This window comes from Pseudophryne corroboree, chromosome 12 (assembly GCF_028390025.1).
Source record: "Pseudophryne corroboree isolate aPseCor3 chromosome 12, aPseCor3.hap2, whole genome shotgun sequence".
Lineage (NCBI taxonomy): Eukaryota > Metazoa > Chordata > Amphibia > Anura > Myobatrachidae > Pseudophryne > Pseudophryne corroboree.
This window is the reverse complement of record NC_086455.1, coordinates 126,091,618-126,117,253: the sequence shown is the minus strand read 5'-3', so window position 1 is coordinate 126,117,253 and position 25,636 is coordinate 126,091,618. Positions and strand designations below refer to the sequence as shown.

At 44.8% G+C, this 25,636-nt stretch overlaps 1 protein-coding gene and 1 long non-coding RNA gene across 3 annotated transcripts in view; one reads left to right on the top strand and one right to left on the bottom strand.

The window, feature by feature from the left end:
- Positions 1-7,151, bottom strand: part of LOC134980445 (uncharacterized) — a 35,764-nt gene extending 28,613 nt beyond the window's left edge. Inside the window, exon 1 of the long non-coding RNA XR_010190398.1 lies at positions 7,110-7,151. This is a non-coding gene — a long non-coding RNA (uncharacterized LOC134980445). The remainder of the gene's footprint in view (positions 1-7,109) is intronic.
- SLC35F4 (solute carrier family 35 member F4) overlaps positions 1-25,636 on the top strand; it is a 402,934-nt gene that overhangs the window by 78,899 nt on the left and 298,399 nt on the right. The gene's annotated exons all lie outside the window — the stretch shown is intronic.

The following is a 25,636-nucleotide window of genomic DNA, read 5'->3' as shown; positions in this document are numbered from 1 at the left end:
AATGTCAGTGGGCAACCCATGAAGTCTGAAAATATGGCGGAGAAACAAAACTGCCAATCCTTGGGCAGATGGCAGTCGGGGAAGGGCAATGAAATGAGCCATCTTGCTAAAACGGTCCACTACCACCCAAATGACTCTGCATCCAGCTGAAAGGGGAAGGTCCACCACAAAATCCATGGAAATATGAGACCATGGCCTGAGAGGAACATTTAAGGGCATAAGTTGCCCGATAGGCAAGGAACGGGGAACCTTATGCTGTGCACAAACCTGACATGAAGAAACAAACTCCTTAACGTCTTTAGAAAGACCAGGCCACCATACTGAGCGGGAGACTAACTCCAATGTCTTAGAGATCCCTGGATGCCCGGAAACTTTGTTATCATGGAACTCAGTCAAAACAGTAGCTCTCAAGAACTCAGGGACGTAAAGATGACCAGCAGGAGTATTTCCAGGAGCTTGGTGTTGAAGCTGTTTTAACTGGGTAAATAAATCTTGTGTGAGGCCTGTCCAAATGACTGAAGATGGAAGTATGGGAGTAACAGGACTGTTATCATGAACCGGAAGAAAACTGCGTGACAGAGCATCTGCCTTGGTATTCTTGGAACCTGGCCTGAAAGTTATAATAAATTTGAAACGGGTAAAGAACAAAGCCCAACGAGCCTGCCGGGCATTCAGCCGCTTAGCTGATTCGATGTATTGCAGATTCTTATGGTCAGTCAATACTGAAATGGTATGTGTTGCTCCCTCCAGCCAATGCCTCCACTCCTCGAAAGCCCATTTTATTGCCAGTAATTCCCGGTTACCAACGTCATAGTTGGATTCAGCGGAGGAGAATTTCCTGGACATAAAGGCACAAGGATGTAGTTCCAGAGACTCTGGATCCTTTTGAGATAGTATAGCCCCTACTCCAACCTCCGAGGCATCGACCTCCACAACGAAGGGCAATCCTGGATTGGGATGTCTGAGGACTGGAGCCGAGACAAAAGCTTGTTTCAAGGCCTGAAAGGACAACTCCGCTTCACGCGACCAGTTGGTAGGATCCGCTCCTTTCTTTGTCAGGGCCACAATGGGAGCAACCAGGTCGGAAAAAGAATGAATGAACCTCCTGTAATAATTCGCAAACCCTAAAAAGCGCTGAATTGCTTTTAAATTGGTGGGTTGCGCCCAACTAAGGATGGCCTGGAGCTTCTTTGGTTCCATGAAAAATCCCCGAGGGGAAATAATGTACCCTAAAAAAGATACCTCCGTGACATGAAACTCACATTTTTCCAGTTTGGCATATAGATGATTCTCACGTAACTTTTGAAGAACCTGACGCACCTGGGTAACATGTTGTTCAATAGAGTCAGAATAAATCAGGATGTCATCTAAGTAAACGACCACGAATTTCCCTAGGAACGTTCGAGCGATGGGGAGTGCACAGTGGGTAGACAATATCCCAGAAAATCTTATGGGGCCTGCCCCACTCATCAAGGCTATGATTAACGGCCAAGATTGTACCATATTAATGGACAGCGGGTCGCAAGTGTCTATAGTATTTGAATCCTGGTATCGGGAACATTTGGCTGACGTCTCCATTCAACCTCTTAGTGGCCTTACTGTATGGGGATTAAGCGAACAAAAGTACCCCTATTTAGGGTATATTATTACCCAAATTTATTTTGAACCCGGGCTGATCACCCCTAATGAAACAGTTCCGTTGATAGCATTGGTATGCCCTGACTCTCCGGGGGATAATGGACAGTTATCAGCCATAATAGGGACCAATACTAACCTGTTTCGCAACTTAATTCGATGGTGTGGGAAGCAAGAGAAGGGCCATCAATTTGGGGTAGTAGAACAAAATCATGAAGACACTTACCGATGCCATAGAATTGAAAGTTGTCGTGTAGTCCCCGATGGGAATAGGAACTTCTTGGATGTTTCCTCTTCGGATAGTGACTTAGAAGTATGCTTTAAGGGCAGTGATATAGATTTAGCCAGCAAGCAACTTCTGATGGAACAGCTACGGTTAAGGGAAGCCGTCTTCTCTAAGAGTGACTGGGATCTGGGTACAGCTACTGGAGTAGAACATCACATTACCCTTACGGATAACACCCCTTTCAGGGAGAGGTCAAGAAGATTAGCTCCAGCTGACTTTGACGACGTAAGAGAGCATCTACGTAATTTATTGGAGAACAATGTTATAGCAGACTCGGAAAGTCCATATGCATCCCCTACAGTGGTCACTCGCAAGAAGAGTGGAGAGATACGGCTATGCATCGATTATCGCACATTAAATAGTCGCACTGTGCCGGATCAGTATACAGTTCCAAAGGTGGACGAAGCCCTAGATTGCTTAAATGGGAGTAAATGGTTCTCTGTGCTGGATCTCTGCTGCGGCTACTATCAGATTCCAATGAGCCGGAATGACCGAGCCAAGACTGCTTTCATTTGCCCGATTGGATTCTTTGAGTTTCTAAAGATGCCTCAAGGCATAAGAGGAGCCCCCGCTACTTTTCAAAGAACCATGGAAAAGACCGTCGGGGACATGTGCTACCGGGAGGTATTGGTGTACCTTGATGACATCATAGTTTTCGGAAAAGATCTAGAAGAGCACAATGAAAGGCTACTTAAAGTACTCGATCGACTTCAGGCACGTGGGCTAAAATTGTCAATTGAAAAATGTAAGCTCTGTCGGTCTTCTGTCAAATATTTGGGACATATAGTGAGCAGGCAAGGCATAGCCACAGATCCGGAAAAAGTGGTGACTGTTAAGAACTGGCCTCGACCTGAAAACCTGAAAGATCTAAGATCATTTTTAGGATTCTGTGGTTATTATCGTAAATTTGTGCCACAGTATGCGGTAGTTGCCAAACCCTTGACTGAATTGACTCGAGGGTATCCTCCTGTTAATCAACGATCACGCCCTACAAGGGAGGATAGGGAACATCGGTATTATAAGCCTCGAGAACCATTTGGTGAAAGATGGACAGCATCTTGTGAGGAAGCATTTACCCAGTTAAAAGATCTTCTCACCAAATCCCCTGTATTAGCCTATGTACAACCAGATTTACCTTATGAGGTTCACATAGATGCTTCCTTTGAGGGCCTAGGGGGGGTGTTGTATCAGTTACATGGTAAACATTTACGCCCCATCGCTTATGTTAGTCGAGGATTGTCAACCAGTGAACGAAACTATCCGGTACATAAGTTGGAGTTTTTAGCGCTTAAATGGGCTGTGAGTGAAAAATTCCACGATTACTTATATGGCGTGCAATTTACTGTACACACGGATAACAATCCGTTGACTTATATACAATCATCTGCAAAATTGGACTGTACTGGCCATCGGTGGCTGGCTGCTCTGACTAACTATGAATTTACTATCAAATATCGTCCCGGGGCCAAAAATTATGATGCGGATGCTCTATCCCGGCTATCTCATGAAGATAGTGAAGTAAAGGAGGATGAGTGGATCGAAGTGCCTGCAGCCTCGGTTAAGGGGTTATGCCAACATATAAGTCTTAATCGACATAACGAATCAGCGGCCATTTTGTCCACTGGAGCGTCTGATGCGGCCATTCCTCTCTCCTACTGTTGGTTAAGTCGTATGGAATTGGAGGGTTTAGATAGGATAACACCGGAGCAGATGGCTAGATCTCAACGAGAGGATCCAGATATAGTTGCTGTGTTGAGACTGGTAGAGAATCCCCATCTTCCCGTGGTGTGGTCGAAAATGTCACCAATCTCCAAAATATTATGGCGACAACGTCCTAAGTTGAGGATCGTGAAAGAAGTGTTATATAGAACTGTTAGGAAGAATGATGGAAGATTTAACCTGCAGTTGATTTTGCCTACGCAGTATAAAAAGATGGTACTGAATTCATTACATGATCAGCATGGCCATTTGGGATACGATAAGACTCAGGGATTAGTGGCTGATCGTTTCTTCTGGCCTTTTATGAACCAAGAAATTGAGAACTATTGTCGGACATGCAGTAATTGTATCCTGAGAAAAACCCTACCTCTCCAACGGGCTGCTCCATTAGTGACTATCAGTAGCTCTGGGCCGATGGAGTTAGTATGCATAGACTTTTTAACTTTGGAAGGACCTGAAGGATCAGATAGTCATCTATTGGTGGTAACTGATCACTTTACACGGTATGCTCAAGCTTATCTAACCTCCAATCAAAGAGCAGGGACAGTCGCACACACTTTATGGGAAAAGTTTTTTGTCCATTATGGACTACCTGCAAGGATTCACTCCGATCAAGGAAGAGAGTTTGAGAGTCGGTTAATTAAAGAATTGTGTAAATGCTGTGGAATTCAAAAATCGCGAACCACACCCTACCATCCTCAAGGTGATCCCCAACCTGAGCGATTTAACCGGACCCTGTTAAATATGCTTGGTACTCTCGGAACCCAGAGGAAATATAAGTGGAAAAGATATGTTTCTACATTAGTGCACGCATATAATTGCACCAGAAATGAGACCACCGGATTTACACCGTATTACCTCATGTTTGGTCGTGAAGCTCGGCTGCCTGTAGATGTTTGCTTAGGGACACAGGTTAATTATTCTGTTGGATCCTCACACTCTCAGTACATTAAGCAACTAAGACAACAGCTGAAAGATTCTTATCAAATAGCGGAAGCTGCATCGAAGCACATGGGAGAAAAGAATAAAACACACTTCGACCGTGGATTAAAGGAACAGTGTTTGCAGCCAGGGGACCGTGTATTAATACAATTGCTGGGGGTACCCAAGAAAAAGAAATTAAGTAATAGATGGAGAAGTGAGCCCTATGTGGTTGTGAAAAAATTACCTAATATTCCTGCTTATCAATTGGCACGGGCTGATGGGCAGGGATCAGTAGTAACCTATCATCGGCAGCATTTGCTCCCCATTGGTCAAGATATAAGGTGGGGGGAGTATCTTGGAAGTGACCTTCCTCCGAGTGATCGAGGTGGTTTCAAAGGGATGAACATTGATCAGGATGATGAAGGTATATTGGCCACCGAGAATAGTGACAATATGAATGACTATGCTTCAGGATGTTATTATCGAGATCCCGAATATTTACGGGAGGAGAGTGTTTCGGAAAAGACGCATCAACACCCTGAAGTGATTGATTCAACTTTTACAGGGGAAGTGAATGAGGGAAGTTGGGGAGTAAGGGAAGCTTCCGAGTTGTTCGATGTCTCCCCTGGAAGATTAGAGATAGGGCCTGAAGGACTAGTTAGTTCACCTCGACCCCAAAGAGTTCGTAAGCCCCCAAGAATTTTAACTTATGAGCAGTTGGGCACCCACACGGAAGTTCCTTTGGTAATACACCCTCATTTGATAATGACATGGCCGTATTTTGGTTATAGTATGGGCAATTAATAGATGGACCAGTATAGTTATTAAGTATGGTGATTGTCACTCCTTTCAGAAGTGCCAATCCCCAGGGGGAGAATGTAACACTGTATTATTGAATGAAATAAATGATCTGTTTATTGTTAAATACAGCATATAAGTATAGTTGATAATTGATGTTTTTTATCGTTTTTAAGTGTATAATATTAAAATATATAAGTTTATTTATTGTGGTAAATATTGGGCATGAGGGAATGTCAGAGACTTTTCTGGAAGCTCTCGTGCCTATGGAGGTGTGTCAGGGTAACGGATCCAGGCAGAGCGAGACTGTGTGAGGGAGCTCGAGCCGCACTGTGGGAGAGGAAGAGAGCGGGACAGCGTGACAAGCTGCGCAGCAGGGGAGCAAGAGTGTGGCGCAGGAGAGGACCGGAGAGAGAGAGGAAGGACGATAGCAGTGTGTGGGGCGCCGGGACCGGAGCTGTGAGGTACCTCAGAGATTGGCGGGATCCAGAGCGGGATCCAGAGCTCCGGAAACTTCTCCTCCGCATTCGGTAATTACCGCTGCCGGTACTCAGGGGAATTAGTATCCGTGAAGTGGCTACGGAGAGACGGACTCTCTTTCAAAGCATTATTCTGCAGAGCCGCACCGGGGGAGGAGCTGTGATAAGGAGGCTAAAGATCCATAGGCCCCAGGCAAGGAGGTGTGAGTAAATGCTATGATACCTCCCATAATAGGGAGGGAACAATAGTACTACACACCCATTATCAGTGTCAGTGTCAGTGACAGCTATTATAGCAGCTCTGCCCAGGGGGATAAATTATATTGTCGGGAGGATATAACACTGCACACCAGGGAACAGGTGTCTTTGAGGATAATTCTGCACACCAAGGAACAGGAGTCATTGAGGATAATTCTGTAAACTGTGTGAGATGTAAAGCCAATAAAACACACAATACCCCTGTCAATTCACCAGGGAGTGTAGTAGATCCCAGGGTGACATCTGAGTGGTCCCCAGAGGGATACCATGGATAACATTATTTTATAAGAGAGTATACTCTGAGGAGCCATAGCAAGGGAAAGAGGAACGTAACGAAAGACTTCAATACGATTTTGCTGCCCTACCTACCCCTATAACTGGTCGTGGAAAATTGCCACTATCTATATTGCCTGCTTCGTAGCTTTTCACTCTGAGAACTGAAATCTTGAAATCAGTCAACGATATATAGATGCAACGTCCATCAACCCCATTCATCAATGAGAGGATGTTCATCACCTGTGGAGCAATGACTGTAACTGCTGCTATCATAGTTGAGATAAATAATATTGCTGACACTGAGCGGGACAGATTCCTGTAGGAGACCATTGTATAACTAGAATAATATCCGAAAGGTATATACCATATATAATATTCATGGGATATAAGTATCCTTTGCAGCTCAACTGACTCAACTAACAGGCAGCAGATTCGACTGGGCCCCAACGTGCGCACCAACTAACTGAACCCTTAGAGGGTAGGGACAGTTATAATAAACATTGGTATTATTGCGCGAGCCTAAATGCTAAAGGTAATCATTTGGTACTGGGGTTTTGTTTTTTCATTCATAACCGGTTTCTAATGTGTTTTTGTAGTGCATGCAGATACTATTGTATACACAAAAACTATATTCGAATTGAAATGTTTATATTGATGTCGTTATTCCAGTGAAATAACAATATAAGTACTGAAAAAGTGTTTGTTTGTGTAGTCTTCCTATTTACTGTACTTACCTGTTACTCAAGATTCCGGAGAAAATCACTTGTGCGGGTCTGAAAGAAAGAAAGAAAGAATAACCTAGATAAGGTGAGAGTGAAACATACACTGTACTATTCTTAAGGTATACCAAAATCATTCACCTTTCATACCACGGGCTTTCCCAAGCTAGCCCCAACACAGCTTGGGTGGAGGCACTCTGTACCAGTAATTAGAGGTAACCCAAGGGAGTAGCTAGTCAAAGGGGGTTACACTTTATAAGCGTGTTCTATGGAAAAGCAAATAAAAATAGGACAAATTACAGTTTTTAATATTGTCTCCTCGTTACTCTAATGTGAATATTGTGGTGCATTAACGTTTACCCAACACTTTAATTGACTGATTAATATGAATACACTGAGAACAAACATTTGTGCTTTATTCAAGGCCTGACATAATTGTAAGACAAAAGTTGCAGGGTCCGGGTGTGGGGAGAAGGGTGGAGAAAATCACAGACAAAGAACTTTAGGGAACGGCTGGAAACAAATATGGTTGGAGGATATTGTCTGCATTTAGAGTAAAATACTTTCTTTGTGACATAGGTCAGGGTACTATATATTGGGAACTATAGTGTCCTGTGGGGGATATGTACTAAGCAGTATTAAAAGTGGAGGAGTGAGCCAGTGGAGAAGTTGCCCATGGCAACCAATTAGCATTGATGTAACATTTATCATTTGCATACTATAAAAGTATACAGAGCAGCTGATTGGTTGCCATGGGCAACTTCTCCACTGGCTTACTTCTCCACTTTTATCACTGCTTAGTACATGTCCCCCATGTCTCTACAGAGTGGAGTAAGATTATGTACTGATCATGTTCATATTAGAGGTGTAGGTGTAAATTTACTAAAGGTTCTAAAATTGAAAAGTGGTGATGTTGCCCATAGCAACCAATCAGATTCTATCTATCATTTCTCTATTGCATCCTAGAAAATGATAGACAGAATCTGATTGGTTGCTATGGGTAACATCACTACTTTTCAATTGTAGAACCCTTAGTAAATTTACCCCGTAGTGTCATATGGGGTCAGTGTATTAAAAATTATGGTAGTGGTGCATTTTTCCCCCAGTTGGTATTGTGTTGCTTATAAGCATTTTAACAGAATAATCTTTATCCCATACATAATTCTGTATTTAAAAATACAGTATATGCAGACAAAGCGTCCGATACACACTGTCTCTTCTAATTACATCCAATCACAAACGAGAAGTCTTTCTCATATTTTAAAGACTCCTCAGCACTTTCTGTTACTGCGCATGCTTGTTGTGGGAGAGGGATTGCAAGATCCTTCTCCTGTTAGAATGCCTCAAGCTACAGGTCCAAGCTCGGAAAAGCTATCCTTTTTGGAGCTTGATACATAGGGTCAGACTGCAGTCCCCATGAGAATAGGGACTAAAGTCTGCAGCGTTAATTAGTATTTTCCAGGTGATTTCTGTGATACCTCCTGCATTAAGCTATCCTTACATAACCCCAATATGCAGTTTCCGCATGATGTAAGTAAAAATGGGCTTGATACATAAGCCCCTGCATCTGTACAGACAAAAATGGGATTTTAGTACTTACCGTTAAATCTTTTCTAGGAGTCCATAGAGGATACTGGAGTTGCTGTTTACAGTGGGGTATAGAGAGCCGGTGCATTTTAAAAATTAACATGTGTGTGCTGGCTCCTCCCCTCTATGCCCCTACCAACAGACCCAGTTCAGAAAACTGTGCCCAAAGAGAATGGACAAGACTGGAGAGGTAAGGAAAGCAGACAGAACAGGAACATAGGAACAGAACAGAGAACTGAACAGCTGCTATAATCAAGCAACATACAACTAACAAGTCTGCAGGAAATATATAGCACCGTGGTGGGCATACAATATCCCTTTGACTCAGAGAAAAAGATTTAACGGTGAGTACCAAAATCCAATTTTCTCAGTCATCCATAGGGGATACTGGAGTTGCTGTTTACAGTGAAGATGTCCCAGAGCTCCCAATCCAGGTGGGAGGGTGCTGAGAACCCTGCAGGACCGAATGCCCAAACGGAGAATCAGGCGTCGCCAAGGTATCAAACCTGTAAAACTTCACAAAGGTGTTATTACCAGACCAGATAGCAGCACCACATAACTGAGCGGCGGAAACACCCCAGGCAGCCGTCCAGGAGGAACCCACCGAACGTGTAGATACTTGAAGTCCGCTGTTTCCAATGGTTCGAACAATGAACACTGGAGGAAATCCAGGACGAGAGCCAAGTCCCAAGGAGCAGTCAGTGCAGTAAAATGGAGGTTGTATAAGCCACACCCCCTGCAAAAAATTCTTGATGTCCGGCAGCAAGACCAACCATTGTTTGAAGAAGATTGACAAGACCGAAAGCTGGACCTTCAGAGACCCTAAACGTATGCCAGCATCCAGACCCCTCTGCAGGAACCATAAGATGAGACCCAACTGGAAAACTGTTTATTTTAGTTCACAACAGACCACATAAGCCTTCCAAATGCAGTGGTAATGCTTGGAAGTAACCTTCTTTCTGGTGCGAAGCATGGTAGGGGTCCCTGAGTGCGGAATACCTTTCCGTGCTAGCAATGCCTTTTCAACAGCTAAGCCGTCAAACATAGCCACTTTAATGAAAGGACCTTGCTGAAGAAGATCTTCCTGAAGGTGCAAGGGCCAAGGGTAAATGAAAGGACCTTGCTGAAGAAAATCTACCTGAAGGTGCAAGGGCCAAGGGTCGTCGACCAGAAGATCATACAGGTCGGCATACCATGCCCTGCGAGACCAATCTGGAACTATGAGCGTCGTCAATATACCCTCTCGTTTGATCAGCTTCAGTACTCGAGGCAGCAGAGGGAAAGGTGGAAAGATGTAGACCATCCTGAAGGTCCATGGCATTGTCAGTGCGTCCACTGACCCTACGCCTGGATCTAGTGTTTGTGAAATATAATGGCTGAGTCTGTTGTTGTGGCGAGATGCCACCAAATCAATTTCCAGAGTCCCCCACCAAGCAAGTAGCTGGTGGAACACCTGAGGGTGGAGGCCTCATTCTCCGAGGTCAAGATCCTGTCTGCTTAAATAATCAACCTCCAAATTGTCAACTCAAGGAATGAAGTTCACAGAGATTGTGGTGGTGTATTTCTGCACCCACAGTAGTATCCTAGTGACTTCCCTCATAGCTGCCATACTCTTCGTCCTGCCCTGGTGGTTGATGTACGCCACAGCTGTGGCATTGTCTGACTAAACTTGAAGGGGGTGGCCGCACAATAATGGGAAGGCCTGACAGAGGGCATTGAAGATTGCCCTCAACTCCAGAATGTTGATGGGAAGGGCAGCTTCTATGCTGGACCAATGACCCTGAAATTGAGACCCTTGGGTCACCGCCCCCCAACCCCAGAGGATTGCATCCGTCGTTAGGAGGATCCAGTTGTTCATGCTGAAGAACCGGCCCACCTGCAAGTGTGTGCTCTGTAACTCCCACAGAAGATACAGGCAAGTGTGGGGTGAAAGGTGGATAATTTGATGCATATGGATATTCAAACCCGTCTACTTTGAGAGTAGATCCAACTGAAATGGATGGGAACGAAAACATCTGTACTGAATAGCCTCAAAGGTAGCTACCATCTTGCCTAAGAGCCGTATGCAGAGATGTATGGACACTTGGCGAGGTGAAGGACCAAACATACCATTGTCTGAATTTCCTAGGCCTTGTCCAGGGTCAGTAAAACCTGTTGCGACACAGTGTCGAGGATCATCCCTAGGAACTGTATCCGTTGAGTAGGTTCCAGCTGAGACTTTTGAAAGTTAAGAATCCACCTGTGGTGTATAAGCAGATCCTGAGTGAGTGATATGCTGTGTAGTAGTCGTCCCCTGGATGATGCTTTTATGAGGAGGTTGTCCAGGTATAGCACCACATTCACTCCTTGTAACCGGAGTTTTGACATCATTTCCGCCATGACCTTCATGAAAACCCTGGGCGCTGACGAGAGACCGAAAGAAAGGGCCTGGACTTGATACTGTGCATCCCTGAGGGCAAAGCGAAGGTAGGCCTGATGAGGAGGTCAGATCGGAATGTGGAGGTAGGCGTCCTTGATATCCAAAGACACCAAAAACTCCCATTCCTCCAAACCTGCAATTACTGCTCGCAGTGATTCCATCTTGAATTTGAAAACCCGTAGGTATGGATTCAGGGATTTCAGATTCAGTATGGGCCTGACTGAGCCGTCCGGCTTGGGTACAACAAATAAATTGGAATAGGAGCCTTTGTTACGATGGTGATGTGGCACAAGAACCACCACCGCCTGGTCCAGGAGCCTGTGGCTGGCTGGCTGGCTGCAGAATGACTTGTTTTTCCTGCAAAACTGGCAAACTGGAGGTGAAGGATCTGGTAGGAGGAACAGTTTCAAATTCGATTTTGTATCCCTGTCGAATGAGATCCTTGTCCCAGGCATCTTGGCAGGTGCCCTCCCAGACATGACTGAAGTCTCTGAGATGAGCTCCTACCCTGGAATCCTCCTGGTAGGAGGAGAGACCGTCATTCAGTGGGCTTGGCAGTCGACTTCAGATGGAGCAGCAGCAGCTGGCTTGCGTCCTCTACCTCTGGTACCACGAGAGGTGTGAGAGCCACCTCTGGCTGTGTTACGAAATCTGGAGGACCGAAAGGACCGGAAGGAGGGTTCCGAATAAGTACTGTGAGGAGATGGAGTGAATTTCCCTCCTGTAGCTTTAGAGATCCACTTATCCAATTTGTCTCCAAATAAGAGATCCACTTATCCAATATGTCTCTGTGTAGGGGAGACTTTCAACTCCTCTCTTTGATTCTGCATCTGCAGACCATTGTCTGAGCCACAACGTTCAGCGTGCCAACTTCCATGTCTGAAATCCTGGAAGAGAGCAGGCCAATTTTCCTGAAGGCTTCACAGAGGTAGACTGCATATTCCTGGATGTGCTGCGATAAGGTGATTAACTCGTCCTGATGCATATCACTCTGAGGGGCAGATGTATTAAGCCTGGAGAAGTGATAAAGCAGTGATAAGTGGAAGGTGATAACGCACCAGCCAATCATTATGGGTTTGAAAAATGACAGTTAAGATCTGATTGGCTGGTGCATTATCACCTTCCAGTTATTACTGCTTTATCACTTCTCCAGGCTTAATACATCTGCCCCTAAATAACAGAAGTAAGCTTTTGTGCCCATGCCTCTATGACCCTATTCACCCAGCAGCCTACTATTACCAGGCGTAAGGAAACCCCCGTGTACATATATTTAAGGGTGTTTTCCAACTTATGGTCATATGGATCCTTCAGTGAAGTATAGCCCCAGGCACCGGAAGTATGATCTTCTTGGATAACCTGGATACTGACGGATCCACCAGAGGAGGATAATCAGACAAAACACCTGTAAGTGCTGACAACCTAGCCGGGGCGTCCTGAACCATGCTGATTGTCTGAGAGCCTGAGTCCATGGTACATTTATCACAGAATAAAGAAATCTCAGAAGAGGTCTGAGTAAATTTAAGGGTACATCCCTTACAAGCAAAGACCTTTTGTGAACCTTTAGTAGCATTTTTCCCTGCCATTCTTACAGTCCCAGGCACACAGTAAGAAACACTAAATATCAGACACAGTCAGTGAAGCAGTGTAAGATAGGAGAGATCACCTGAGGGAAGGAGCCAGCACCTGCCTATGTGCTATTACTAAGTAAAAGCGCAGGCAGATCTAATACAGCCTCCCTATAAACCAACAGAGACTAGGGAGTAGTATAATGTAAATTTACAGCACCTGGTGATGTTCAGGTGTCTTGTAGCCAACACTGGTCCCCACACTTTGTCTAACAGGAATCAGCCAGCAGCGTGCTCCTGTGAAGATGGCTCCTCTTGCTGCCCCCAACACCGTTGTCAGCTCCTCCCCGCTGCCACTGTCCGCAGTGCGCTCTGTAACTGCGCTGAGTGGACCGCGTTGCCCTGGAAATGTGCCCTGCCGGGCGCCGGAGCTCTGAGCATTATTACCAATTGCAGACATAGGGGGTCATCCCGAGTTGACTGCACGTAGTAACTTTTTGCTGCCCGTGCGATCAACTAGACGCCGCCTATGGGGGAGTGTATTTCTGCATAGCAAGGCTGCGATCGTTTGTGCAGCACTGCTAAGCAAAAAAAGTTTCCTGTAAAAGAAGACCAGGGTAAGAGTTTCCAGCGTTGCAGTCCCGGAATTGACGACAGACATCCGCCCTCCAAACGCCTGGACACGCCTGCGTTAGACTCACCACTCCCCGAAAATGGTGAGTTGCTGCCCAGTTCTGCCTTCCTCCTGTCAATTTTCTTGCGGTTGCCGCTGCGACTGCTCTCTTTGTTGGAGGCGTCGCTGCCGGGCAACGACGCGCCTGCGCAATGTGACTGCCGCGCATGTGCAGTTCCAAACCGATCGCACGGCTGCGAAGAAGCGCAGTGTGCGATCGGGTCAGAATGACCCCCATAGTCACACAGCAGCCAGCAGCATCTAAACACTGACACTTGCCTCTGATCACCAGCCAGCGCCCTCAGTCTGCGCTGGCTAAGTTACTCTGTTAACAGCGTTATTAGGCAGTGTGAGGGGGGGAGGGAGGGAGGGAGGAGGGGGACAGGACTATCATTCTGCGCTGCTGCTGACCCCGGAGATCTGGCTAGACAAGTCTCCGGGGGCTACTTACCCTGCTTCAGCCAGTGCCTTGGGATGCAGCATGGTGCAGGGGGCTCCATCACTAGCCCTCTCTGGCTGCGTGTGAGTGACCCCGGGAGCAGTGTCCCAACACCAGGGATCCAGACACCAACCACTTAAGGTGGGACCGGATCCCCCCAAAAGCTTACATGTTGCAGGTAGATAGTGGCCAACTGTCTACATGTGAAGAAAAACTGAAATTAAACTTGAAAATTTTTTAAAATCTCTGGAGCCCTCCAGAGTGTGACCGGCTCTGAGGGCACTTTTTCTAAAACTGGGTCTGTTGGGAGGGGCATAGAGGGGAGGAGCCAGCACACACACATATTAATTTTTAAAGTGCACCGACTCTCGGACCCGTCTATACCCCACTGTAAACAGCAAAGTCCAGTATCCCCTATGGATGACTGAGAAATTGGATTATTATTATTATTATTATTATTATCATCATCATCATCATCATCATCATCATCATCATCATCATCATCATCATCATCATCATGTGTAGTGGACAGGTTGTGTTGGGGGATGTAGTGTTCAATGCTTTTATATATTATGATCAGAGGTTAAAGTGAGCCAGAACGGGGCGGAACTACATTCCGTCAGTTCTAATTGGAGATGGAACGCAGTTCCGCCTCCTCCAGCTCACTTAACCCAGAATATGAGCCTGGAGCCGCATAGGGATGCCGGGCGTCCGCTGAGTTTGTGTTACCAGCGGGCGCCGGCACCTTCCTCTCAGTGGCAGCCGGAGCTCACTTCTGAACTCCGGCTTCCGGCTGTGCGGCGCTATGGGAGAGACGTCATGACGTCTCTCCCATAGATCCGAGGAGCGGGCGGCCAGGAGGTCAGCACTCTGGAAGTAGGAGCAGGGCTGGTGAGTATTGTGTGTGTTTGTTTACTAGGGGGCATCTGTACTGGGGGCAGCTCTACAAGGGGCATCTGTACTGGAGACAGCTCTACAGGGGGCATCTGTACTGGGGGCAGCTCTACAGGGGGCATCTGTACTGGGGGCAGCTCTACAGGGGGCATCTGTACTGGGGCAGCTCTACAGGGTGCATCTGTACTGGGGGCATGTCTACCTGGGGTATCTGTACTGGGGCATCTCTACCTCGAGCATCTGTACTGGGGCAGCTCTACAGGTGGCATCTCTACTGGGGGCATCTGTACTGGCAGTGGGGCCTCTCTACAGGGGGCATCTGTACTGGGGACAGCTCTACTGGGGGCATAACTACAGGGGGCATCTGTACTGGGGGCAGCTCTACTACGGCATCTGTACTGGGGGTATCTCTACAGGGGGCATCTCTACAGGGGGCAGCTTTACAGGGAGCATCTCTACTGGGTGCAGCTCTACAGGGGGCAGCTTTAAAGGGGGCATCTCTTCTAGGGGCATAACTGGGGGCATCTCTACTGGGTGACCATGCCCATTTCTTTTTTGAGACCATGCCCCTTTTTTGTGGCGCGCGCAATCCCTTTGGATCTGGGGCGCTGGGGTGGGGTGGGGGGTGAGTTCCACCACCTCTCCAGGACCACTTTAAGCACTGATTATGATAGATTTGTATTATGATCATGTCCTGTGGTCAGTTTATGTTGGGCAGTATCTGATCTCTGTATATACTGTATACAGTAGAGTGTGATAAAATTGTATTATTATCATGTCCAGAGGTCGATCATGTTGTTGGATGTAGTGTCCAATGTTTTTATAGAGCATAACAGATTTCTATTATGATCTTGTCCAGTGGTCAATTAATGTTGAATGGGTTTTGTTTGAGTCCCTCCCTAGATACGTACGGAGTGCTCTACACACAATATATAGCTTCATTAGCCCACAAGCAAATTATATTTGGACATTGTCTTTGTGTTGGCAAGTATGTTATACTTTGGAAAGCATAGTGACATGCACTTATGTCACTTTGGCATTTACAAGAAAATGTCTGCTGTAAATCAAAACTTTGAAGTATTGTTTTCATGTTGATAGACAGAATAACTGTATTTGCTAGAAACTTTGCACAGTACAGGAGACACAAAGCAATCAATGACAGCATCCCGGTAGTCAGTTGAGAGTTAGTTATCTGCCTGGCATGTGTTACTTCTGGTGCCAGAGTGTCAGTAAATGAAAATAAAATCTTTAGTAATGTGTAAATATTGACTTGATGGAGAAACTATGGGGCTGATTTAGAGATGGACTCAGATTGCTGCGTGCGCAGCCAGATCTTTGTTCATCTCCTCACATGCTAGGGGCCGTTCAGCACAGGACAAGACCACCCAGCATGTGTGATGGGCCGCCTCCTGATGAGTCCGCAATTACATTTTGGATACATCCAATTAAGGTTGACCTGGCTGCGCTGTCAGGTGGTCCATCGCCATTGTTTAAATCGGATCGGCTTCGTGTGGCATCACGCATCTGCCCCGAAATGCTTCCGGACCACCATGCCCCCCAAATTCCGCGTTGCCGCCCTGCGAACACCCACCACTGTCAATCGTCTTCCAGTTATCCTCAAGGAGAAGGGTCGCACACGTGCACTGCGGCCAGTGCGCGTGCGCAGACCAGATGGACACGGCCACTGCATATGGAAGTGCGGCTGCATCCATCTCTGAATCAGCCCCTATGTGTTATGTACTATGGTTACAGGGGAACTTACATACAGATCATCAAATATGCAGACATAATGAGATATAATATTATGGAACGGAATAGTTTTCTGTTGAGATTTTACACTGTTTATTTAGTCTATGGGATTATTTATGAGCCAGAAAACATCCTCAGACACCGGGGACCGGATGCTGTTTGACCCATATTGGAAATAATTTATGCTAAAAAAAAACCACACTTCAAAATAACATGCTTATACCCATACACTGAGGCTAGCATATGGTGACATGCATCCAGCTACTGTATGCATCAGTATCATATTCACCACATTTACGTCAGACACATTTACACCCAACCAGGACGTAAGAAAAAGGAATCCTTATTAGCACTTGTTTTGATTTGCTGTTTGATCTGATTTAAATAAAATAAATCCTCTATTATACAACAGATCTATTATTAATTTTCACTTACAAAAACATTCTAATTAAAATGTCAGTAAGAAATCATTTAATATATACACGATCATCACCTATCGCTTTCAGACATGAATTTGCAATCAGCCAATCAGACGTAGCTAGCTGGTGCTGGAGGCAATCCGCACAATCAGAATATATATGCAATTAATACAGCCAGTGACAGGCGTGTATACGTCACCATACGGTTCTGCATATGTGTGCTGCATATTTTGTGGGTGTGCGCTGTACAGTTTTGTGAATTCGACACTACATAATCGGGCCCAGTGTGACTATTTATATGTTTCCACAAGGGCACCGTGGCATTGCACAAAGGGGGTCATTCAGACCTGATTGCTCGCTAGGTTTTTTTTGCAGTCCTGCGTTTGCATAGTCACTGCCTACAGTGGGGTGTATTTTAGCTGTGCAAGTGTGCGATCGCATGTGCAGCCGAGCGGTACAAACTGAGTTTGTACAGTCTCTGAGTAACCCAGGACTTACTCATCCGCTGCGATCACTTCAGCCTTTCCGGGACCGGAATTGACGTCAGACACCCATCCTGCAAACACTTGGGAATGCCTACGTTTTTCCAGACCGTCCCTGAAAATGGTCTGTTGACACCCACAAACGCCTTCTACCTGTCAATCTCCTTATGATCGCCTTTGCGAACGGATCTGTCACACAAACCCATCGCTGAGCGGCGACCCGCTTTGTACCCCTGCAACACACCTGTGCATTGCGGTACATACGCAGTTTGGACCTGATCGCCCGCGGTACGAAAACGCACAGCAGCGATCATGTCGGAATTACCCCCAAAGAGCTAAGACATACAATATGCATAGACACAGACTAATATATCCAATCACATAACCTTACATATATATATATATATATATAACTGCAGTGTCCATAACTCATAATTATGTGGGGAACACAAAGGGGAAAGGTCCCTGCTTGCAAGAGTTTACATTCTAGAAGATGAAAGGTCACAGAGATGGAAGAAGGGGGAGAAGATATGGTGTAAAGCAATGCTTGGAAGGTTAGGAGTAGGGGTGAAAGGCTTGGGTGTAGAGAAGAGTCTAAAGGGCAATTTTATAGAATTGGAGACAAGTTTGATTACATTAGGGAGGTCCTTCCAGAAGTTGAGGCATCCAGTGAGGAACCTTTAAGATGAAAGTAGGAAGAGGTGATAATGGAGAGAAGATGAGGCTGTCAGAGGGAGGGTGAGTGGATTGTGAAGGCGTGGATATGAAAGAGGAAATGTAGGGAGATAAGTGTAGAAGGGGCATTACATTTGTTAATGTGAAATTTTTTTAGCACCTAAATTTGCAAAGTGAAAATGTAACTTTTCTCTCAAATTTAGCAACCTTCCATTACTTGGACCACAGGCTCAGAAAAGAGTCCATCTTGGCGAAAAGCTGGAAGTACGCTATCACTCTGCTTTCTGGTTAGGAGAAGCCCATCCCCGTACTAGTAGCCTTTAGGGTATTGTAGGCCAGGGGGCAGACACTGGAGGGGGAAATCACACCCCCTCCCCTCTTAAAACTTTTATCTCCTTCCCAGCACTGCTGGCCGCTATATAGCAGTGCAGTGACATATTAGGCATGGCGACATCAAGTTATCTCAATTATCTTATGCAGGGATAGAGCTTGCGAGAAAGCTCTGTCCCTGCGAATCCTCTTACCACAACTATCAGTATTTTTCAGGAAAAACACCCAGAGTTTGTACCGTGCATGTGCCACCACCACCACCACCATTGGCTGCCCCACTGCGACCCATCCCTGCGCTCACACTTACCTGCAGCTATGACAGCAAGTCATGTGATCCTTTGCTCCTCTGTTACCCCCGGTGCTGTAAAGTGAGATACCAGCTTCACAGCATCACTTTAGTGCACCTGCGGTCACAGCGGGAGCACAGTGATCAGATGACCGGCTGCCGTCACTGGATCACTGATCACCATTTCCTTGGTGCAGGTAAGTATTCATTTTTTATTTACTTTTTTTTTTATTACACATGGTGATCACCCTGCGTATCAGACACCCATGGCTGATCACAGGGGCCGAATCCAAGCTTAGTCTTACCTGCCAGCAGGCCGAGAAGGCTGTGCAGGTTTAAGGGAACTAGTGAGAGGCCCAGGTTTTTTTTACAATTGTTTTTTTATGTAAATTCGGGCATAACACATTTCTCAAGTATGGGAAATGTAATCTGGTTAATAAAAGATTAATGCGTATTGTTTGTTAGATAAAGGCCCCACTTTGATGTATAAAAAAGAACTTACACTTCTGTTGCAGCAAGTGCTTTATTCTGATATTATCTCGGCTGAGATTTATAGTATACTGTTGAATGAATATCCAACAGTTCCCACAAAGAGGCCTCCCGGCAGACCGATCATATTAGCCTATAGCTATTTATCTTGATACTTTCCTATAGCTTTGTGTGAAGGGTAAAGTTACCCATTTATATGACTCTACTATGTTGTTAAGGAAATTGATGTTAATGGAGGTTGTTCCAGAGGTTGTACTTTTGGCTACCTTAGATGTATCAAGAAATTACACTTGCATACCACATGGGAATGGTCTATATGCTATTAGACATCTCCTTTCAGGCAGTGTGCAATATAAAGGACCTGAGATTGATTTCTTTATAATGTTGTTGAAATTTACATTGAGCCACAACTATTTTATCTTTGATGGCAAATTTTACAGACAAAAAAAAAAAATGGTTGTGCCATGGGCTTATTGGTGGCACCATCTTTTTCCAATTGCTGTATGTGGGAGGTAAAAAGCACTTTATTTTTGGAAGACAGCAACATTGCTAAATCAATTATTTTGGACTGTCGATATATAGATGATTTCTTGGTTGTCTGGCATTGACATGAACAATTGTCTGAATTGGTTTTGGCACAAAATAATTCCTCCAGTCTGATTAAATTTACACTCACTTGTAGTGATTCAGATATATTTTTTGTGGGGGGACATTTTAATTAAACTACAGTCGGGTGAACTAGTCTGTACTTGAAACCCACTGATCAAAATATGTTGTAGTGACATGACAGTTTCCACCCGACAACTACAGTGAAGGGTGTACCTTACTTTTAATTTTTGATAGTGTTCAGAGTCACTAGTAACAAGATAGAGACAGAGAGACAACTTGATCTCATGAAGAATACTTTTTTAGAGCAGGCCTATCCCATGAAAGAGTTAAAAAAGGTTAGGGTTAAAGCCTTAACCAATGAAACAGAAACATATAGAAAAAGTAATTTCTTGGGTTAATGAATATAATCTAATAACTCCTAAACCAACAAAAGCGAAGGAATTGTGGTATATTGTATTCACTAATCCAGATCTGGGTTCTTTACGCAATTCTAGAATAATGCCTAGTTACACATGTAATAGGAACATCAAAGACATAGTGGTAAAAACACATTTCTAAGCAACAGGAACGGAACTGTTTTAGGTGTTTGGAGTGCACAACATGTAATTACCTGTCACCTGGGGATGTAGTGGTGCACCCGTACTGCCGCAAGATACAAGATCAATTGGCCATTCTCATGTAGCTCTATGTTCGTGGTCTACATAATTATGTGCCTGTGTGAGCTGTATTATGTAGGCAAAATGAAATGCCAGTTTAGAATAAGGATGGCACAGCACCGTTTAGCCATCTGCACTGCTCTCTGGCACAAGTAAACAACCAGTGGCCTGCCATTTTACCCAATACAAGCACAGTATAGCCAATGGAAAGTATAAAATCATTGACCAAGTGCCTGAGCCCTTGTAGGGGGAGGTGGCAATAGAGTAAAGAAATTGTTGCAACTGGAGTCGCGCTGGATTTTACGTTTGGATATTTTATGTCGCAGGGGACTTAATGACTCTCTGGGCTTAATGAATTTCTAATAATAATGGTTCTTTATGCTTCTTTCACATGTATTTCTCTGCATACAGTGTCCCTCATGTCTTACGTTGTGCCATGTTAGTAGGGGTCTGTGATGTGAACCCTGATATTTTGCATTTTTTATCAGCACACCCTGCACACCCTGTACATCTGCACACCCTACACCCATTTTTAACAATACTTACCCTCAGGAGTTCCACATCTGCAGCAGCAGCACTGCCGAAAACAACAGGAAAATGGCGCAGTGCCCATTTTCCCAGCATTTTACGCATGCGCAGTAGAAAAATCACGTCATTTTCCCAAAGACCTGCGCATGCGCACTAGACTCTGGGACAGCACTAGGGTCTCCTAGTCCTAGAGTCTATTGCCTTGCCAGCTAAAAATAAGGGGCCCAGATGGAGACTGCACACTGGCCTCCTCCTCTCTTGATGCGCCCCTGGCAGTGTTAGACTGGGGGCATGAAGGGCCCACCGGGGTAACACAGTGGTAAGGGCCCATATTTAGGGGTGTGGCCAGTCTCCAGAGGGGTTGTGGCCAGCTGCCACATTGGTTTTCCTAACCATTAGGGAATGCATGGGCTGGGCCCTTTGATAAATATATTTAGTAAATACTGTTAGTGCATAAATGATAATGTAGCAGATTAATAACAGCAACACAGTGTAGACAATAAACCATAATTATGAGCAGTATTAGGTAACATATGTATAATGTATTATTCAAGAACATAGTCTGGAACCTGATCCCTAGAGGAGGAGGAGGGCCCCACCCCCGACCCCAGGCAGGAGGGCCCACCAGGGATTTCCCCCTGTACTCCTGTGGGCCAGTCCAACCCTGGTCATAAATATTTATTATTGCTTTTCTGTTGCCAGTGTTATTGCACATTTCATGGTGCATGCTATGACTTTGTGAAAGCCTAATTCTCCTACATATTTATTTGTTAGTTGTGGTCTTAAAAGCTTCAGTATGCTGTTTATATTGGTGAGGTATGCCCTAACTGACAATAGTATTTCATGTCATTTGTCAGCATGATTTTTGAATTATGACTTTGACACCATGTCACTTTAAGTACATCAATATCCATAATACACTTTAATGCTGTTAATAGGTTAATGCCTTTTAAACATATACTGGTCCCTGGGCAATCATCCAGTTTAGTAGAAATGCTTGTCCATGATGGCTAAATTCTGCATAAATACAGATTTTAGAACTCTCAGCTAATGTTACAATAAAAATGTAGATTATTCCTCTTTATAATCACCTTTCAACATAAAGCAAAGGAATTTGCTTGTCCCACATCCAGAAGCATACCTCTCAACTGTTCCATCTTTCAGGGACTGTCCTACTGTCCCACCCGCAGGCTGCAGTGTTGTTGGGAGACCCTAACTCACTTGCAGCTCTGCTTACTTAGCAGAGCAGCAGTGAACAGATGCTGTACGCACATAGTAACATAGTATCTTAGGTTGAAAAAAAAAAACAATTTGTCCATCAAGTTCAACCTATTTGTGGTTTCCTATGCAGGATTATTTTGGTCTAAATTTTGTCTGATGCTGATGTCAGCCGTTGTGTTTTATTCCTCTTTTCATAGTAACTATAGTGCGCGACTATGCACCATAACCCTGGATATCATTATCCATTAGGAATTTATCTAACCCATTCTTAAAGGTGTTGACTGAGTCCGCCATTACAACTCCCTCAGGCAGGGAATTCCAAACACGTATTGTCCTTACTGTGAAAAAACCTTTACGTCTCATTGTGCAGAATCTCCTCTCCTCTAACATAAGCAAATGTCCATGTGTCCTCTGAGCGGATCTTACCAAAAACAGGTCCAGTGCAAGCTCTGTGTATTGTACCCTTATATATTTGTAGATGTTGATCATGTCCCCTCTTAGTCTCTTCTTTTCCAGTGTAAACATGCCTAGCCTTGCAAGCTTTTCCTCGTATTCCAGCATCACCATGCCCTTAATTAGTTTGCACAGGGTCTATTCTCCGTGAGAGTGGGGCTAGGGGCATGGCCAGGAGCTCACAGAATGCTGCTCATCCTTCCACAGGGATGAAAACAGGGGCGTGGCTAGTGATAGCAGCATTCCCATTAAGCCAATCCCCTGTTCCCCAAGACCACACCCCCTTTCAGAAGGGCATACCTTCGGCATGCGAAGGATTCCCGAGTTGGAACTTCAAAATGTAGGGAGTTATGCAGAAGGGTTTTACTTTCAATATCACTTAACACTTTCAGACTGAGGCGGAGATTTATTAAAGCTTGAAGAGAGATAAAGTACCAACCAATCAACTCCTAACCGTCATTTTTGAAACACAGCCTGTAAAATTACAGAAGTATGATTGGTTGGCAGATTGGTTGGCACTTCTCTCTTTACTTTGTCTCCAAGCTTTGATAAATCTCCCCCTGAGTAATATGACACAAGTGAAATCACTACTTTCTAAATATATATAATTTTTTTTACTTTGACACCGACACTTTACATATAAAAGTGATGACATCACTACTTACCAAAGATAAAGACATATTTTACATACAGTGGGGGAAATTTACTAAGCTCCCGATTTTGACCGAGATGCCGTTTTTTCATCAAAGTGTCATCTCGGTAATTTACTAAACACTAATCACGGCAGAGATGAGGGCATTCGTAATTTTTTGCAAGTCCAAGTAAAAAATTACGAATTAATACACCATCGGTCAAAACGCGGCTGTTTAAGTATGAATCTCGGTCATTTACTAAGAAGTGCAAAGCAAAAAAACAAACAAACACTGCCGTGAAAAAACTTTCTGCTCAGCGGTGACGTCACTTTAGGTCAACCGCAGGGCAGAAAGTTCCCATCATTGGTTACAATGTAGCGCATAGGCGCTACATTGTAACACTGCCGTGTGCTGCCTGTCAGTGAGGACAGGAGCACACAGCCGATCAGGAGAGTGCTACAACGTGGCGCTCCCTGATTGGCTGAAGAAACCCACTTAGACAGAAGTCAAAGTGGGTTTCTGGCATTCGTGGAAAGGTGACCCATGTGCAAACATGGGTCCCCTTTCAGTTCGTGGTCGGGACACCGTTTTGTTATTTTTTTCAAGTACGTGGATTACCCCTGGATTTCCCGAGGAGCCTGGACCCCTGGATCTCGTGAGTATAATTTCTTCAACAGGTACCCCTTGGATTCTACTGGAGAAGAGGACCGACCTGCGTGGGAACTTAAGGTAAGTATGTATGTATGTGTGTATGTATGTAATAAAATTATACTTTCACGGTGTGTGTGTCTTGTCTTTTTTTGGGTATTTTTTTAGTAGTAGTACTACAGGTACCAGCGGGCCCGTTTTTCCGTCGCATGCTGGTACTTGTGGTTCTCCAAGTACCAGCATGCGGGGGAGGCTTGCTGGGCCTTGTAGTACTGCTACTAAAAACAATATCTTTTCTTTTACAACAAAGGCTATCAGCCTCCCCATCCGCAGCCCATTGGATGGGGGGGGGACAGCCTCGGGCTTCACCCCTGGCCCTTGGGTGGCTGGGGGGGGGACCCCTTGATTGAAGGGGTCCCCACTCCCCCAGGGTACCCCGGCCAGGGGTGACTAGATGGATTTTTGATGCCACGGCCGCAGGGCACTATATAAAAGTGACCCCCGGCTGTGGCATTATCTGTCCAGCTAGTGGAGCCCGGTGCTGGTTTTAAAAATACGGGGGACCCCTACTCTTTTTGTCCCCCGTATTTTTGGAACCAGGACCAGGCGCAGAGCCCGATGCTGGTTGCTTAAATATGGGGGAACCCCTGTCATTTTTTTTCCCATATTTCGGCAACCAGGATCGGCTCAAAGAGCCCGAGGCTGGTTATGCTTAGGAGGGGGGACCCCACGCAATTTTTTTTTAAAATTTTACAGTGTTTAATTAAAAAAAAAAAAAAAAAAAAATAGAACCCCAGCACGGATCACACAGATCCGGCCGAGATTAATTGTAAAAAAGTCGGCAGTGTTTTGCTAATCACTGCCGTAAAAAACACAAAAAAAACACGAATGACATCGACATCGGAAGAAAAGAAAAACCCGAATACGACAGCTTAGTAAATCCATCGTAACAAATTCAAAAAGTTGCAGTTTTACACTTTCGATGTCATTCGTGATTGAACTTTGACCTGAAACGGGAAAATACGAATCTTAGTAAATTTACCCCAGTATATTTGTTTCCCTTATGTAATGAAAATATATAGTTTTATATCTATATATGGATTTTTTTTTGTATGTTTCAGCAGAACACGCACACGCACACACACACACACACACACACACACACACACACACACACACACACACACACACACACACACACACACACACACACACACACACTCCACGTTATTGTTTTAACAGTAGTTCTCTGTGGTGTGCATCTCTGAGTGCAGGTATTGATGCTTCATTTTTTATATAAATTGTTAGGGGAGAAAACACACCGCTTTGCAGTTATAGATAAAACTGTCAGCAGATTTCTGGCCAGGCTCGCTGTGGGGTCAGTAAATCACTGTGATGTTTTTCATTGTCAGGGCTGAAGAAATGCCATGGGAGCCTAAAAATAAAGTGGTTTAAAGCTCTTTACATCCAGGCAATCTATCAATTTCAGTTAAATAGATGGATTAACTGTGCTGTGTAAGTACGCTCAGCAAGGTTGCTGCCACTTGGCCGACTCTCTTTATGGGGAGCCTTAAATTTTCTGTTAAGCAGATTACTAAACATTACCTGGAGACTGGATGCCAGAGTAAGTCAAATAAAACATCATTAAGTGGTGGATGAACTAGGACTCTTATTGTCTATGCCAATCTCACCCATCTGTGTTACAGAGCACCATTAAAGTAATCATCCTGTGTAAGGCTTTTAGGGATTGTACACAACGGAGCTGAAATATAATTTCTGTTAATGGTG